Below are 17,767 nucleotides of genomic sequence, written 5' to 3' on the forward strand. Positions count from 1 at the left end.
GAAACTGTCAAATTATTTTTCAGAGTGGCTGCACCATTTTACTTTCTCTCCAACAATGTATGAAAGATCCAGTTTGTCCACATTCTCACCATCAGTTGGTATTATCACTCTCTCTCTCTATAAATTTCAGCTGTTAATTTTGTGAAGGGTTAGCTGACTGTGGTTTTAAGTTACATTTCCCTAATGGTAAAGATGTTGACTATCTTTTTATACCATTTTATCACCTCTTTGCTGAAATATCTGTTCGTTCTCTTGCTTATTTTATAACTAGATTGCTTTTTTTTTAATTGCTGGGTTTTGAGTGTTGTTTACATGTTCTGAGTCTTACAATTTTTAAATTGTAAATTAAATACTACAAGATATCTATTTTCGTTTAAATCATTAGTGTTCAATATTTTACTGTCATCACTTTTACATAGTGGATATTCTCAGGTATAGTAACTACTTACATAAAACTCGAATAAAGAGGGCTCTTTCAGGTTTGTATTAAAAAACTGCATTTCAGCGGTCGATAGCGAAAACATAGACCCAAACATTGAGGCGCAGCCTTTCTGGTCCGACTGGTGCCTGTTAGCACACGGCTGCAGTGAGGACCCGGAGACTGGCCTCCTGCGCAGACGCAGACGGCCCGCCTCCGTGGGTGAACCGCAGCGGCGGCCGCGGTGGTGAGGAACTCCTCAGAGGAAGACAGGTTTGAGCTGCCCGACTCTCCCCCTCATATTCAGAACTTGATGCTGTCGTTGGCTATTCAGAGGGTATCATGGGGGACGGACGAATTCCTGGTGTATCAGAGAAATTTCGTGGACAAGTACTGCCATAGGCTTGAAGACATGGAAGGGAATAAACTCATCTCCACGCCTATTTTTAACCAATTTATTTCTTTGGTAGAAAGGTACATCGAAGAACAACTGCTGGAGCAATTCTTGGCCTTAACATGGTGGCTTTTACAATATTACGGCACGGTAAAACTGAAGTGACTGGTGACAAATGAGACGCGCTGCTCACTTCTATGGATTTTTGGCTTTTAAAGAAGCTTTCTGTCCTAGAGAGCTGAAAAAGGCCGGGGACTATATTTGGTTTAGGGGGACTTCCTTGTGCAAGCTTAATTGCATCCCAGGTTTCTAGAAGAATCTGGATCATTGGGGACAGCGTGGGCCCAATAGGCTGGGAGCGGCTTTGGCAAATGACGACGGGAAAGACAGGTTCTGTCCTGGGGATTTCCTAATGCTAAATATTGAGCGCTGAAGAAAATGACCCAACCCTCCCGAGACCTCTGTTTCTACTGGAACACCGTTTTGTGTTGAGTAACTCTACTCTTGCCTGAGTAACACCCCTCCCAGATGCTTTTTAGTCGGACAACTATGGCAAGATTACTTTGAACACAGGACCAGGGGGCCCTTCCCAGCGCCCATGTCTGTGTGTCCACAACATGGAGTTATCTACCGAGACACCGGTCTTTGCACGAATCTTCTGTGTTCTCACCGCTCCTCGTTTCGGTAAGGCTTTCGGTCTTTTGGTGCTTGTGACCTAGCTGTATGGGATTTTTGACTGGAAACTTATGAATTACTCATAAATCGAGCTGTTACTCAAATCAGCTCTTGATATTTCTGAAGCTATTTTCTGCCGTTGTCCTGGGAAAGTCAGAGCTAGTTATGACTGGATATTGACTGAAGGGTTGTCTTTTACCTAAAGGCTTCAAGTAAAAATTAACTCCTAGTTTTGGGTTTGTTGCCCTATTACCACTATTGGTCCTGATGTAGTTTCTAGGAGAATCTTTTTTTTTTAGCATCATTTGTGAAAAATATGTTCTTACAGATTAATATGCAGGCTAACCTAGTGAATCTATTCTTGGAGTTTCCATGATTACCCACTTAAATACTGAGGCATTAGATTATGTTTTAGTTTCCCGGTTGCTAAAACAAATACCATACAGTGGATTGACTTAACAATAGGGAATTAATTGGCTCATTTAGAAGGCTTGCTTCCTCTTGGAATTGATATCTTGTGGTTGGCAGGCAGTCTTTGAGGTTCCTGGCTTTTCTATCTCATGGCATGCACCTGGTGGTGTCTTCTTTCTTTTCTGGTTTCCATAGACATCCAACTTCTGGTTGCTCCCTATAGCTTCTCTGTGTCTGAATTTCACTCTGTTTATACAGTGTTCTAGTAATCTGGATTAAAATCCAAACTGATTAAGTTAGGTCATACCTGAATTTAATGTTTTTTTTTTATTAAAAAATTTATTTATACATCAGCGTTACATGTTTATAAGATAATGACTTCAATTATAATAACTCTAATTTAGTCAGCAGTTACACTTTCATTCTTCAATCTTGTCGGATTTCAGATGATGTCTACTCTGCTTTAGGTTGAGAAGGGACATAAATACTATGGTGTACAGGAATAGAATTGTTTTGCTTGCAGTTGAAGATACTCCTTTCTCTTAGACTGGACCTGGTCCATCATCACCATTTGTTAGCTCTCCAGGGGGCTGACCTGAAGAAGTGGAGAGTAGTATTTGACCCCATATCTGCTGGGTTTTAGGGCTCCCCTGGCACAGGAACAATCAAAGGGCTTTACTTCTCTGAGAAATATACTTAACAAGTAAATTGAAAAGTTTAGGTTCAAATACATGAAGTGTAAGAATCATGATTAGGGTGATTTATACCTAAGTATAATTATGTTATATTGGTGAAATAGCTTTTCATATATTCCCTATATTCCAAGATAGATCCTGGTTAGGGGATATTGATTTAATGTGGCTGTGTGGTGGATAGCCTATTGGATCAAGATGTCCCTAGGGACCTCAGGAGCAGTTTTGTTTTGGCTTTATGTACTGTGACATTTTGTGGAGATCTGAATGAGACCTGCATGAGCATAACTCCTGGATTGATCTTCAGACTCAATTTGAAATCTCTTAGCCAAAAAACTCTACTTTATTTAATATTTCCTCTGTTTGATCAAGGTCTTTCTTGAAATGCACTGCTAATTAACCTTTGGTAATAAGTTACTTTTTGAAGCTCAGTTTATCCAAGAGCCCTTTGTTTTCCCACTCTCACTTTATAGTATATGAAAGTTCCACAAATGGTGGGTCTCTTTCAGAGCTTCCTGCTCTATTAATGGGGTTTATGTACATATGTATTCACCAATATCATACACTCTTAATTACTGCATGGGGTATTATTGATAGGGGGCACATGGTTGGGAGGGAGTTCTCCAGGGCATGTATACAGGGTACCTAAAAATGTTTGGATATTTTCATAGTGGTTTCAGTTAAAAACGACAACTGAGCGAGTGCTGAGTTCCTAGCCAGGGGAGCTCTATCACATTCCCCAATGGAACAGCAACAGTCCCCCAAGTGCAATGGCAAAGACCAATAAAGATGGATGGTCCAACAATGAGCCCTTGATACTGATGGATATGATTATGAGCCTGTGTGCCTGAAATATGAACTAGGTCTAGAGATGCAAGGCGCATAAGAGTTACCTCCTGAAAGCCTCCATGTTGCTCAAATGTGGCTACTCTCTAAGCCAAACTCAGCATGTAAATGCATTACCTCCCCACCAGCATGGGATATGACTCCTGAGGATGAGCCTCCTTGTTGCTGAGGGATTACTACCAAGCACCAGCTGATGATGTAACTAGAAAAAGACCTTGAATAAAAGGGTCAACTCGGACCAGAAGAATATCTCAGCCTACATGTAATATCAGGTGTTAAAAACTGCTTTATGACTTTGGATAAAATGGGATATGGAAAGGACAAATGAGTTTATATGGCTCTGAGTCTCCAAAAGAGAGTTGGGAGGTCAACAGAGGGGTAATGCTTATGCATGCCTCAGCAACGTCCCAGAGACAGCCAAAGTACATAGAAGCCAAGGTACTGGTTCTGCTGAGGGCTACAGAGACCCACAGGTTCTACGGTCATGGCAGATGGCTCTGGAGTTCATGCCATGTCAGTTGGCCCTACTTTGGAGTTTGTGTTCCTGAGTATGATGGAGTTGGACTCAGATACGACCTTTCTGCACATGCCTCTTCTGTTACTTTTACTGGACCTGTGGTTGGCACTGGGGTTGGTTTATACTGAGGAGACCTGAATCTCTGGACTGTTCATGTGCCAGCCAGGCCCTGAGCCTCAGCAGACTTGCAACTCCTACCGTCTGGTTTATTGGACTTACCCTGGCCAGCTAACAGGGAGGTGAAGAAGGTCAACCACCACACTAGGGAGCCAAAAGTGCCTACAACTGCAAGGAGGAGAATTGCATCCATCATCCATGTGGGATCTAAGCCCCCTCTTGATATCGAGGGGGAGTGGACCTAACCATCCCAGGGTCCACAGGCTGGAGGAAAAGAGTATGGATTAGAGTGGACTTACTGATATTCTACTATGGAACTATTGTGATTAGTAGTGGAAGAAATTGTAGCATTGATGTGAAGAAAGTGGCCACAGTAGCTGCTGAGGGTAGGGAGAGGGAAGAAGAGCTATGATGTGGGGGCATTTTCAAGATGTGGAGTTGTCTTGGGTGGTTCTGCAGGGACAGATGCTGGACATTGCATGTCCTGCTATGGCCCACTGGGTGGACTGGGGGAGAGTGTAAACTGCAATGTAAACCACTATCCATGTGGTACAGCCATGCTCCAAAATGTATTGACCAAATGTAGTGAATGCGCCACAATGATGAAAGAGGTTGTTGATGTGGGAAGAGTGGGGTGAGGGGGGTGGGGGGGTATACAGGGACCTCATATTTTTTGAATGTAACATTTTTTTTTTAAAATGAAGGAAAAATGTCTTTTTAAAATTTTAATTTTAATTTTTTTTTGAAAGATCCATAGCTCACAAAAAATGTTCCCAGTCCATTCAGTGGGTTATGGCAGATATATAATGTCCTGCATCTGTCCCTGCAGTATCATTTAGGACAACTCCAAGTACCGAAAATGCCCCCACATCTCATCTCTTCTTCCCTCTCCCTGCCCTCAGCAACTACCGAGGCCACTTTCTCCAGATCGTGCCTTTTTTTTTTGGCGGTGGTAGGGGGCATGATTCAATCTCCAGGAAATGCTGTGTGCTTTTTCAGTTAGTGCCATGAAGGCAAAAATGCTTTCTACGTAGGAGTTCCTATTTCATAGGGCACCATTGAATGTATACTTTGTATTGAAAAAAGATGAGAATTCTAACAGCACATTAAGTGTATTTGTGCAGGTTGGCATGAAATCCTTTCTGTATGAGTCTGTTCATTAGGTTTTCTGTTAGGATAGGGATAGATTTGGTAAAAATGTGGTACTGTAAGTGCTGCAGTTCTAACTGAATTCTTCTTGTCAAAATCTCTGCTACCAAGATGGTGTGCATGAGTAAGAGGAGGTAGTAAACAGCTTTAATGGTCATCTGTAAGGCTTTGGTTGAATGAAATGTTTAGTACATTACTAATTAAATAATGTGTTCACTTCTTGAAAGAAGAAAACACATGGTTTCATTCACAATGTGAATCTTTGATATTTTTAAGTAAAAATATTCTGTACTGAAAGTTATTTGTCAACACTTAAAAAGGATGTTTGTTTTGGAAATAAGCTACATTCTTAATATTGTGAAAAGTGTTAATGCCAGAATTTGACTTTACTTAATTAAAAAAAATTCAAGATTTATATGTCAGAGCATGTTTAAGGCTGTCTTGCCTGACCAACTGTTCCATAGAATAAATACAAAACTCTGTGTCTTTACTAAACAAATAAAAAACCTAAACATATTAGAAGAGCTTGGGTAGGAGAAAGAGAAGGAAAACTGAATTGTATTATGGGTATTCAGCCTACTAGGCATGTAATTCTGTGCTATTTCCTTAACTCACTGTACTGGAATATCTCCATGTATAAAATAGGGACAAGAATAGTAACTTTCTAAACATTTGTTAAGAGGACTAAATGAAGTAATGTGTGTGGAAAATGTATTGTAAAATGTAAAAGTGCTGTTACACAATTGTAATTGTAAAACTGGTCTCCATAGGAGAACATTTTAGCATACTGTACATTATAGGGGATCATTTGATTTGGGCTACCAAAGAATAATCTTAAAGGAACTATATAATTCCCTCAATTCATCCTCCAAATACTGAGTGTAAGAGTTATACGTAATGACCTTTGTTTTAGTTTGCCAAGGGTTGCCAATGCAATATACCAGAAGTAGGTTCGCTTTTATAATAGGAATTTATTAGAGTAAAAGCTTCAGTTCTGAGGCTGTGAAAATGTCTGAATCAAGGTATCGTTAGAGATGCAGTCTCACTGAATTTCAGCTGAGGGAGATCAGGTATATGACTACTTTCTTTCTGAGTTCAGCGGAGGCTGATCAAGTACATGGTAGGACATAATTGTGTCCAGCTTTTCTTTCCCTTCTCCTCCTGGCCTGCCTCATTCAGCATTGGGGTGCTCTGTGGGACTCTTAGGAATATCTCATTTTAGCTTCAGCTGCTCTGCTGATTCTAGCCTCCAGCCTCTCTCTCTCAGCCCCTTGGGGTTTCTCTTTCTGCAGTTGAAGACGATCCTGGAGTCTTCTCTCACATGGCAGGGTGAAAATGGCGGCTCTCTTTCTCTGTGTTTCATTTATATGACTCCAGTAAAAGGACTGGGACCCACCCTTGGTTCTGCAGTCTAATCAAACGTCCTTAACTGAAGTGATCAAATCAAAAGTAATCTAATCATATGATTGAATCTAACCAAAGGGTCCCACATAAAATAGCTTCACATGCACAGGAATGGGTTAGCTTAAGAACAATTTTCTGAGACGATTCAAACCAGGACAGCCTCCGCAAACTTCTATTTATAAGGTAGATAGTTTAGTATTTGAGGTTTGAGTTTTTTGTTCTGTCATTGACTTGCAAATACTACGTTTCTCTCATCTATAGAAGTGAGCTAAACTATGTGCAAAGACTAGAAAAATAAATGGACTACTATATACATACATGCAGTCCATTTTGGAAAAATAATTCCACCTATCTTCATATCTCATTTGCTTACTGAATATTTTTAAAATACATGTTACTTAAGCTTTCCCACTATCTTGACAATTATCATCCCAATTTGAGAGATGGGAAATGAAGTTTCCCAGTGTCAGTGACTTGTTCTCTGTTAGCAGAGGAGGAGCCAAAATTCTAACCTAGATCTGAACATGTGTTAATAAATATTCTGAATTAATTTAGTGCTTAGTACACTAACTTATATATAGATGACACTTTAAAAGGAATACAGATATTTTGGAAACACCAAGACCTGGAAGGAGATCCCAGAAGAAAGTTGAATTGTGAGGCTTTTCCTTAATTAGCACCACTCCTCCTTTCCTATGGGTTCCTTATCTAGAATACCTAAAGGACCTGAATTCTTGCCCTGAAGTCAAGGGCATCTGTCTCCATGCACAGACGTTTAGACTCTCTCCTTAGCTCTGTAGATATTTATATTTACCTTAGTATTTCACATGTCCTAAATTTACCTCTTGGTAAAATCTCCTATGTGGATAACTAGTTAACTGTATCACCTGTGAGTGACATAAGCAGTTAAATACTTCAAGATCAATGTTGAAGGGCATAATCTCTTATCTTGTAAATAGAAGGTGATGACTTCTGGGGTCAGGGACAAAGTCTTGTTTCCTATTACGGCATTAATTCTAGAGAAGCCTGAAGTTTTAGTGAGAAATTGGAAGCCTCACTGCATCTTGAGCCCCACAGTGCCCTGAACAGCAATATGGGCAGGAAGGTCCATAGTAAATAGTTTTTTCTGATGATAAATGATAAAACTTTCACAAGCCACCATAGTTATAATTTCTTCTACTTACAGGTTATCTATATTACTTATGTGATTTTAAGGGAAAACTGTATTTTCTGATTTTATGTTTCACTGTAATCACTGTCAACAATGATTGCCCATGAAAACGTATGTCGAGACCTTGAAACTGTTTTGCAAAGATTAAAATATAAGTAACAGGTAATACCCTAGTGTGCATGAATGAGTAATAAACACCAAGATCACCATCTGATTTTTTAATCTGTAATAATACTAGTTAATATTTATTGAAACGCACTCTGTGCTAGGTATAGTGCTAAGTGCTTTTACACTCACTCTCATTAAATCCTCCTAATGATTTTTTGAAGGAGGTACTACTAATCCCTATTTTGTAGATGAGGAAACTGAGGATCAGAAAGGTCATTTATTTGCCAAATGTCAAATATGAAGTTAAGTATCATTTATCTTAAAGTAGGAATGAGTAAAAAAAATTATATTGTCTTAGTTTGTCACAGGGCTGTTAATACAAAGTACCAAAATGAGCTGGTTTTTATAATGGGGATTTTTTTTAGGGTAAGAACTTTTAGTTCCAAGGCTGTGAAATGTCCAGTCAAAGCACTATTGGACATACTTTCTCACCAAAGTCAGCTACTGGTAATCCTGGTGTCCTGCCATGTGGCAATCTGGCAAGATGGTAGGTCTACCAGTCTTTCTCTACTTTCTCTTTGAACACAGTCCTGGCCGATCAGTATTTTCTTCCTAGGTCTTGGCTCCTTGAGCCTCTCAGAGCTTTTCTTCTTGAGCTCAGCTGTGGATGATCCTGGAATCCTTTCTCACATGGCTGGATCATCAAATATGGCAGCTTCCTTTCTCTCTGTGTCTCCATTTATATCAGACCCAGCAAGAGGGCAAAGATTTCCAAGCTGGTCTTGCCTCACTGATGCAGTCCAATCAAAAGCCCTAAATCAATCTTGTCAAGTAATCTAATCCAAGGCCTCTTAACTGAATTTAATGCAAGCAGAGTACCACACCCACAGGAATGGGTTAGTTTTAGAAAATAATAATTTTCTTTTTTGGGATTCATAAAACAACTTCAAACTGTTACACATTTAATTATTCATTCTTATTTCATTTCTTATTCATTCAATCAAAGTAATTATTATAATGCATGATATCACACTGTACAAAGAATAATAAACTAGCATCTCTTGAATTTGGATATCAACTTAGGTTGTCTTAATAGTTTATGTTTTTAAAAACCTCAGATAAGTTAAAGGGTGCATAGCATTAAAGAGAACTGATTTTTATGAGGTGACAACTTCAGGATCCTCACTTGTGGATCAATAATTCACAGAAAACATAATTTTTGGGAAAAGATAAACTCTGATCTCCAGTTCATTCCTTGATATTTCCTTAAGATATTAAATTATTTTACATTTTCTAATGAGAGAAAGAGTATACTACAATGATTTTATCTTGTGCTGGCAATGTTAGGTTGATGAGAATAGAGAGGAAAGTTCTGCAAAAGAAATAAAAACAATTTTAACAGATGGTATGATTATGAATTTAATTAAAATATATGGGTAGGGAGTTAGCTTCTAATATATCAGTCTCAATTATTCAAGTAAGGAATATTTCTTGGTGTTTAAATGTAACAGGAACTGAAGTCTGACTATTATCAACTCCTGTGGAGAATTTCCTGGAGCAAGTAAATCACTTCTCTCAGGTCTGTTTCCTCATCTGTAAAATGAAACTGCTCAGACTGGACAAAAGAGTTTATAGGAAATATCTGTGGTCTATCCTGGGCAAATCACTCTAGGGTTCCAGAGTGATTAAATCCTTCATGTTCAAGTTATTTAAAAAACAATTCAAAGTATATAAAGGTCTCAAAAATTTCTTTACATTCCTGTTAATAAGAAAAATTCACAAAACTGTTTGAACAAACACTGATTGAATTCTTTCCATGTATTTTTTTTACTAACTTAAGCTGACAATTTCATTAATTACTGAGGTAGTTTGAATTATGTAGTACAACAAACACTAGTTCTTTTTTTTTTTAAAGATTTATTTATTTATTTATCCCCCTCCCCCCCCCCCCCCCCCCCCCCGTTGTCTGTTCTCTGTGTCTATTTGCTGCGTCTTGTTTCTTTGTCCACTTCTGTTGTTGTCAGCGGCACGGGAAGTGTGGGCGGTGCCATTCCTGGGCAGGCTGCACTTTCTTTTGCGCTGGGCGGCTCTCCTTACAGGGCGCACTCCTTGAGGGTGGGGCTCCCCTACGCGGGGGACACCCCTGCATGGCATGGCACTCCTTGCGCGCATTAGCACTGCACATGGGCCAGCTCCACGCGGGTCAAGGAGGCCCCGGGTTTGAACCGCGGACCTCCCATGTGGTAGACGGACGCCCTAATCACTGGGCTAAGTCTGTTTCCCACTAGTTCTTATTCTTAATCTGTTTCCTAGTGGGTGGAAACCCATTGTAAACAGGATATTTTGAAAACGTTATTTTTAGTTAAGGTATGGCCAATTGAATCAGTGGAGGCCATATATTAGTGGAGGCCTTAATTTATATTAGTGGAGGCCATATAAAGAGAACCCAGAAGATACAGAAGTCAGAAAAGAGAGAATTTCACTATAAGACTGGATGCAGAGATATAAGCCAAGGAACCAGCAATATCAGCAGCCAGCATCAGAATGCAACAAACTCTGGGAGATAGCAAGTGTGGCTGAACATGGAAGTCAGCCATCTCAAAGGAAGTTTTTTTGAGAATTGTGTATAGGCAGAAGTGCTGCTAGCTTGGACTGTAAGGGTCAGAGACAGGACAAAATGAAGGAAAAGTGACTTGAACGGCAAAATCATGGAAAATAGAGGTCTGGTCCAAAGAGATCTCCTTAGACCAAGATAAAGAGGCTTTTGCCTAAGTCTTTGGGTAGGATGGGTTTTCTACCCTGGTACTTGGTGGGTGTTGTGGGCTTCCTACCTGGTGTTTGCAGAGGACAGAACTTCCACCCCATTTGGGGGAAGTTCAGTTGCCACTCCAGTGTTTGGAGAGGATGAGGTCTATGCACCAGTGTTTAGGGAGAGTGTGGCCACCACTCCAGTCTTGGAAAGGGTGGGGCCCAATCCCCAGTTTTCCTTTAGAGTGTGTATGCCACTCCAGTTCATAGAGAGGGTGGGGCCTGGGGCCTAGTGTTTGGAGAGGATGATGCTGCCACTCCAGCAGGCCCAGAGGACAAAACATTGATCCACAGGTGACTCTAAGACTTTGGAATCTAATGGAATTTGTTCTCTGTTTTGGACTTGCTTGGGATCCATGACCCTTGTTTTCCTTCCAATTTCTCCCATCTGGAAAAGGAATGTGTCCTAAGCCTGTACCACCACTGTAGTTTGGAAGCAGATAACTTGTTTTATAGGTTTCACAGATAAGAGAGGAATTTTGCCCAGGACAGACCACAGATATAATTGATTTTGGTAAGTCTTTGGACTTAGAGTTGTTACCTAAGTGTCTTAAGGCTTTTGGAATGCTATGATGGAGTGAATGTATTTTGTATGTGGGAAGAACATGTCTTTTTTGGGGTCTAGAGGGTGGACTGTGATAGATTGAATTATGTACTCCAACAAACATGTGTTCATCATCTCAATCCACATCCCTGTGGATACAAACTCATTTTAAATAGGACCTTTGAAAATTATTTTTAGCTAAGGTGTGACCAGTTGAATCAGGGTGGGTCTTAATCCCTCTTACTGGAGGTCTTATAAAGTGAACATGGAAGTGACAGAAGCCAGAAAAGAGAGGACATCATCATGTGCTGGGAGGCAGAGATACAAACCAAAGAACCCTAAGGACTGCAGGCAGCCAGCACTGGAATGCTACAGACTCTGAGAGAAAGCACGTCTTGCTGATGTCTTCATTTTGGATTTCTTCTAGCCTCAACACTGTGAGCTAAAAAGTGTTTGTTGTTTGAAGCAACTCATTGTATAGTATTTGTGAGAGCAGCCTGGCAAACTAAGATAGTTACTTATTGATGGCTCTCATTTTGCTTGGGTTTAGGGTTGCCAGATCAAATATAGGACACCCAGTTATATCTGAATGTCCCATGAAATATTTGGGCATACCTGTACAAAAAATACATTTTTATGCCTGAAATTAAAATGTAACTGTGTTATTTATTTTTATTTGCTAAATCTGATAACCCTATTTGAGTTGGAAAGGGTGAGGAGAGAGGGGAGAAAAATTTGGTGGAAGGAAAGTTGAAAAAAAAAATAGAATTATTTAAATATTGAATTTACTAATAAATAGAAGGAAATAAAGTAGTTAAATGGTATTTCCCAAAGTATGATCTATTGGACTAACCCTGAGTGAAACTGTGAATAAAAAGTTTGTGAATAAAAAATAATGGTTAAGTAAGTTTGTGAGATGGTTTGTATTTCTTCTTCTGCTTAAATAAAGTCATATTTCTTATTGTAAGACTTCTCAAGGCATATATATGTGAGAGTAAATTATGTATTTATAAGAAGGAAATAGTCTGTGTTGGGCTGCTCATTCTTATTTGATTAGGCAACCCTCTTTTGTGGTCTTTTTAAAATCTGTTGTGGTCTTTTAATGCCTGTCAACAATGCACAGTGTTCCATTGAGCACATATTGCAAACATTTGATCAGATAATACAGAAACAGTGTACTGGATGGATTGATCATTCCAAACAATAAAGATTCTTCCTCTGATTGGGCATAAATTGTGGGTCACTGTGATCAGTTATTCAAGGAGTATCTGTCCTTGAATATTTCTTGTGTCCTGGGTTATCCCAAACCACAGGTAATTTCATAGCACAAATACTTCCATTTAAACACCAGTCCATTAAAGTAGACTTACTGGTATTCTCCTATAGACTTACTGTATTCTAGCAATGTAAGAACTTATATCATGGATGTGGAGGCTGTGGCCATTGGAGGATCTGCGCGCAGGGAGAGGGAAAAACAGGTATAATATGGGGGCATTTTCAGGACTTGGGAATTGTCCTGAATGACATTGCAACAACAGTTACAGCCATTATATATCTTGCCATAACCTACAAAATTTTGCGAGAGAGAGTGTAAACCTCAATGTAAACTATAGCCCATGCCTAGTGGCAGTGCTCCATAATGTGTTCATGAACTGTAACGAATGTACTACACTAATGTTGTTAACGTGGGTAAATGTGGGAGGTGTAGGGAGTGGGGCATATGGGAATCCCCTCTATTTTTAATGTAACATTTATGTAATCCAAGTATCTTTTAAGAAAAAAAATTTAAAAGCTCCAAAAGAAACCCCAAACAGGATAAATTCAAAGAGAACCATGCCCAGACATATAATAATCCAATTGTCCAATGTCAAGGACAAGGAAAGAGTTCTGAAAGCTGTAAGAGTTATATACAATGGAATCCCGGTAGGATAAAGTGCCAGTTTTACAACAGAAGCCATGGAGGGAAAATGTACTGATATAAAATATTTAAAGTGCTAAAATAAAACAATTGCCAATCAAGGCTAAAAAAAAGTAATTTGCCTTTTTCCCCCCAGTTTACGCAGGTTACTTTCCAATATTTATGAACAGAATTGATGTTAGTATATTTGTTTTATGTTGTGCAACCACACTTAACTCATTTTTTTTCCATTGGAGTAGATATTTTTGTAAATGCTTTGAAATTTTCTTTGTTGACAACATTGTCTCCTGGAAATAAAGACAGTTTTGTTTGTAAAAACAAAAACAAAGAAAACCCACAAAAAAACCAAAACACCAGTCTTATGTATACCAGCAATGCTAATTATAAAATGCTGTAATTAGGGTAGTTTAGAAAGAGCTGACCAAGTATTAAAAAGCATTCCTTTGGTCTACATTTGTGGTCTATAACTTGTCAGTAGCAGATAACCAGAAGGGTCCAGAGTTTGATTGCAAAGGAAGCAGGAATCCATATGTGTGCTAAGCTTGCCTGTAGCTTAAAAAAGAACATGTCACTATCTTGAAATTTAAGGACATCCTATCATGGCTGATGAAATATTCACTTAAACATGTTATTAAATTCATTATTTTTGTCCATTAATTTTCTCAATCAACAGAAGGTACTGCTATTGCGAGACTCTACAAAAGTTTTGTAGTGGACTACATTTGTTAATAGACTGGTAATATTCTTATGAGTGATTTCAGCAGTTACCAAATAATTTGATGCAGTGGTATAACCACTACTAAGCCCTGGGAGCCAACACAAATTCTCTCCTCCCATCCTCAAAACAAACTTGAATCAAATGCTAATTCATAATGAAAATGCTATTAATAAAAGGCAGGTACAAGTGAGTAAATAAAAGTACAAAACCCCCCAATAGACCAAGGTTTTTGGATAATCTGCAAATTTAGTAGTCCATTCTGAATAACTGAAAGTGCATTCTTAATGATTAATTCAACAGTAATAATAATATTTTTGGATGCTTACTCCATGGTTGATAGTGTGTTCAAGCTTTATGTGCTTTACCTCATTTAATTTTCCTGGCAACTCTGTGAGGTAATATTATCATGTCCATTGTACATATGGGAAAGTTGAGGTATAGAGAGGTCAAGTCACTCATGCAAGGTCACATCCCTAAAAAGGGGAGTTCAAAGATTAAAATTCTAACAATCTAAATTCACATCCCAAACTCTTAACCACTGTATAGTGCTGCCTCAAGGTAAATGGACTTACTGTGAGCAGAGACCACTTGTGAGTGTATACTCTACGCTTTGCCAGAACAGATAAAGACCCTACTATTAATCTGATCAAATAGTCAGGTATTGGGTTGAAGACACAGAACAGGGAACAAAAAGATTAATGCTAAACTAAAGGAAGTAGAAAAATCAAACGCCTCCAAAGGAAAGAAAGAAATCACAAGGAACTTGATTCCATTTTTACACGCATCAGGTTGAAACCTGAAAAAAATTTAGTTTTGAGCACCGTGTGTTATAAGAAATGCTAATGGAATCCTAAGTTATCTGAAAAATTTTCCTGTGTAGAAATGTCAAACTCTCATTTCTTTTAGAAACTCAGAGCTTCTGGGTCAGCTCTCTTGCTAAAGAAACTTAACAGGTTTTAGTTTCAAAAGGGTTTAGGACCTTGATATTGTATAGATCAGAGAAGCTAAATTTTATTTTTTATTTGATAAGTGTTTTAGTCTGCTAGGTTGCTGAAATGCAGATACTGTGGAGTGGATTGGCTTTTACAATGGGGATTTATTAGTTTACAAGCTTACAGTTTCAAGGTTGGGAGAAATGCTCAAATCATTTCTCAGGAAGTGCTTTTTCCCAAAGACCAGCTGCCAGTGATCCTGGACTCCTCTGGCACATGGCAAGGCACATGGTGATGTCTGTTGGTTTCTCCCTTCTCTTCTGGGTTTCATTGCTTTCAGATTCTTGCTCCCATCACTTTCTTTTTGTCTGAATTTCACTTTTTTATGGGACTTGAGTAAGGGGATTAAGGCCCATCCTGGGCCATGCCTTGCTAAGTAACCTAATCAAAAGTTCTTACTTACAATAGGTTAACATCCATAGGAATGAATTAACTTTAAAAACATGATTTTTGTGTGGGTCCATGTAGCTTCAAACTATCACAGTGGACTTCAGGGAAGTTAGTGGATTAGAGAGAAACAGGACTCACTTCTCTCCCATAAAAATAGCTAGAGGATAAGCAGAAATGACCTAAAAATGTTTTAGGGTTTAGGGCACCAGGGGAAGGCTGGACACCACCCAGAAGAGAGAGGGGCAAAGGAAAAGTATCTTAATGGGAAAACTGTGAATAAAAGCTGTAGTTGCAGCTGCTGGTGCCCATTCCCCTACTTTTGTAGCAGAAATCTTTGAATTCTCCAGCCTCTGACAGCCCTATGAACAGAGGGGGGTGTCAGGAGTCCACCTCCACAGGAAAGGGGAGAAAGAGGGATGCAGCCTAAGGCTTTATAAGCTTTTGGCTAACAAATTTGGTCTGCTTTGTCCTATGAACTTTCCAGGCTGGGTGGGGCCACACCATTGTTTGCCCTGAGAGCCCTCAGGGGAGGAAAGAGATCGAATTCTCACAAAAACACATCCTAATGCTGATTGTTGAGGATGGAGAGGGGAGTGGAATTACTTCCTACCTGGGAGAAAGGAGGGGGCTGCTAGTAAAGGTTGGAGAACAGCCTGTGAGAAACTGTGATATGGAAAGCTATGAATAGCCTTGAGGCAGGATCCTCTGTCACATTGTTGCAGCAAACACTTCCTGACCAAGGTTTGAACTGCTGAAGAGTACCATATGCTGGTGGACCAAGGAAATGCATGCAAGGAAATTAAAAGCTTATAAATTACTTGGAAGACCTACTTTCTAGTTCATTGGACAACTAACAAGGAGGTGATGACTGACAATGACTATCTCAAGGAACAGAGAGAGTCTCCAAGAACAAGCAAGGAAGTCCCATCCATTTGCCCCATGGGATCTAAGCCCCCTCTCAGAGGTGGAATGGGCATCACCAGCACAGAATCCTCAGAATCGGGGAATGGAAGATGGGCTAGAGTAGATTTGCAGTTTTTCTAGTGTAGACTTGTGATCCTATCAGTGAAAGAACTTTTTTGATGGATGTGGAGGCAGCGGCCTCTGGATGTTCTGAGGGGAGGGAGAGGGAAAAATAGGTGTAATTTGGGGGCATTTTCAGGACTTGGGAATTATCCCAAATGACATTGCAATGACAGATAGAGGCCATTGTATATCTTGTAATAACTTGCAAAAATGTGTGGGAAAGAGTGTAAACTACAATGTAAACTGTAATCATCACTTAGTGGCAGTGCTCCAAGATGTGTCCATCAATTGTGGCAAATGAAGGATGTTGTTGATGTGGGAAAATATGGGAGGGCTAAGGGCTAAGAAGTGGGGCATAGAGGAATCCCCTATTTTTTGTGTGTAACATTTATGTAGTCTAGTTTCTTTAAAAGAAAATTAAGAAGTATATTAAAAAAAAAACACCTTATACTAAAAAAAAAAAAGTAAATAAAGAAGAGAGGTTTTTTTTGACCTTTATAACCTCACTTCCCAAGGCCCTTGGAAGCAGGTCTGCAACCCATTACTGGGTCCATAGCTTGGATTGGAGCAACTAAACAGGGATAATCCTAAAGAGCTAGACCAGGTTGAACCAAGATCAAAAAAAGATAGTAACATACAGTCTCACACCACCAATTCCCTACGCAGGAGAAAAATTGAGCATCAGAGTAAATTCACCATTGTAATCAGGTACCTATAAATTAACAAAAAATTACAAGCCATGTGAAAATGGAAGAAATGGCCCAAGTAAAGGAATATATCAGAGCCCCAGATGAGACAAAGGATTTGAGACAACTAATCAGTGAGGTTCATACAAATCTCCTAAATCAAATTAATGAGTCAAAGACAATATGGTTAAAGAGATAAAGACATCAAGAGGACACTGGGTAAGCACAAAGGAGAATTTGAAAATCTGAATAGAAATATAACAGAATTTATGGGAATGAAAGACACAATAGGTGAGAGCAAAAACACATTGGAGGCATACAACAGCAGATTTGAATATATAGAAGAAAGAATATGTGATGCAGAAGACAGAACAGCTGAAATTGAAAGAGAACAGAGAGAAAAGGAAAAAATGAGTAGGGTCTCAAGGAGTTGAATGATAACGTGAAGTGCAACAACATATGTGTCATGGGAGTTCTAGAAGGAGAAGAGAAGGGAAAAAGAGCAGAAAGAACATTTGAGGAAACAATGGCTGAATATTTCCCAACTTTTGTGAAAGAAATGAATTTACATGTCCAAGAGGAACAGCATACCCTAATTGGAATAAATGTGAATAGAGCTACTCCAAGACAGATACTACTCAGAATGCCAAATGCCAAAGAAAAAAATCTGAGAGCAGCAAGGGAGAAGCAAACCATCACATACAAGGGACATTCAGTAAGACTTAGTGGAGATTTCTCATTAGAAACTGTGAGGTGAGAAGAAAATGGTGTGATATAATTAAG

The 17,767-nt window shown here is 39.2% G+C and overlaps 1 long non-coding RNA gene across 1 annotated transcript in view; it reads left to right on the forward strand.

Annotated features, from left to right (window-relative positions):
* The first annotated feature begins 644 nt into the window (after positions 1–644).
* The window catches only part of LOC131278740 (uncharacterized), a 70,019-nt gene continuing 52,896 nt past the window's right edge, over positions 645–17,767 (forward strand). Inside the window, exon 1 of the long non-coding RNA XR_009186155.1 lies at positions 645–1,496. This is a non-coding gene — a long non-coding RNA (uncharacterized lncRNA). The remainder of the gene's footprint in view (positions 1,497–17,767) is intronic.

The sequence above is a fragment of the Dasypus novemcinctus genome, chromosome 6, assembly GCF_030445035.2.
Source record: "Dasypus novemcinctus isolate mDasNov1 chromosome 6, mDasNov1.1.hap2, whole genome shotgun sequence".
Lineage (NCBI taxonomy): Eukaryota > Metazoa > Chordata > Mammalia > Cingulata > Dasypodidae > Dasypus > Dasypus novemcinctus.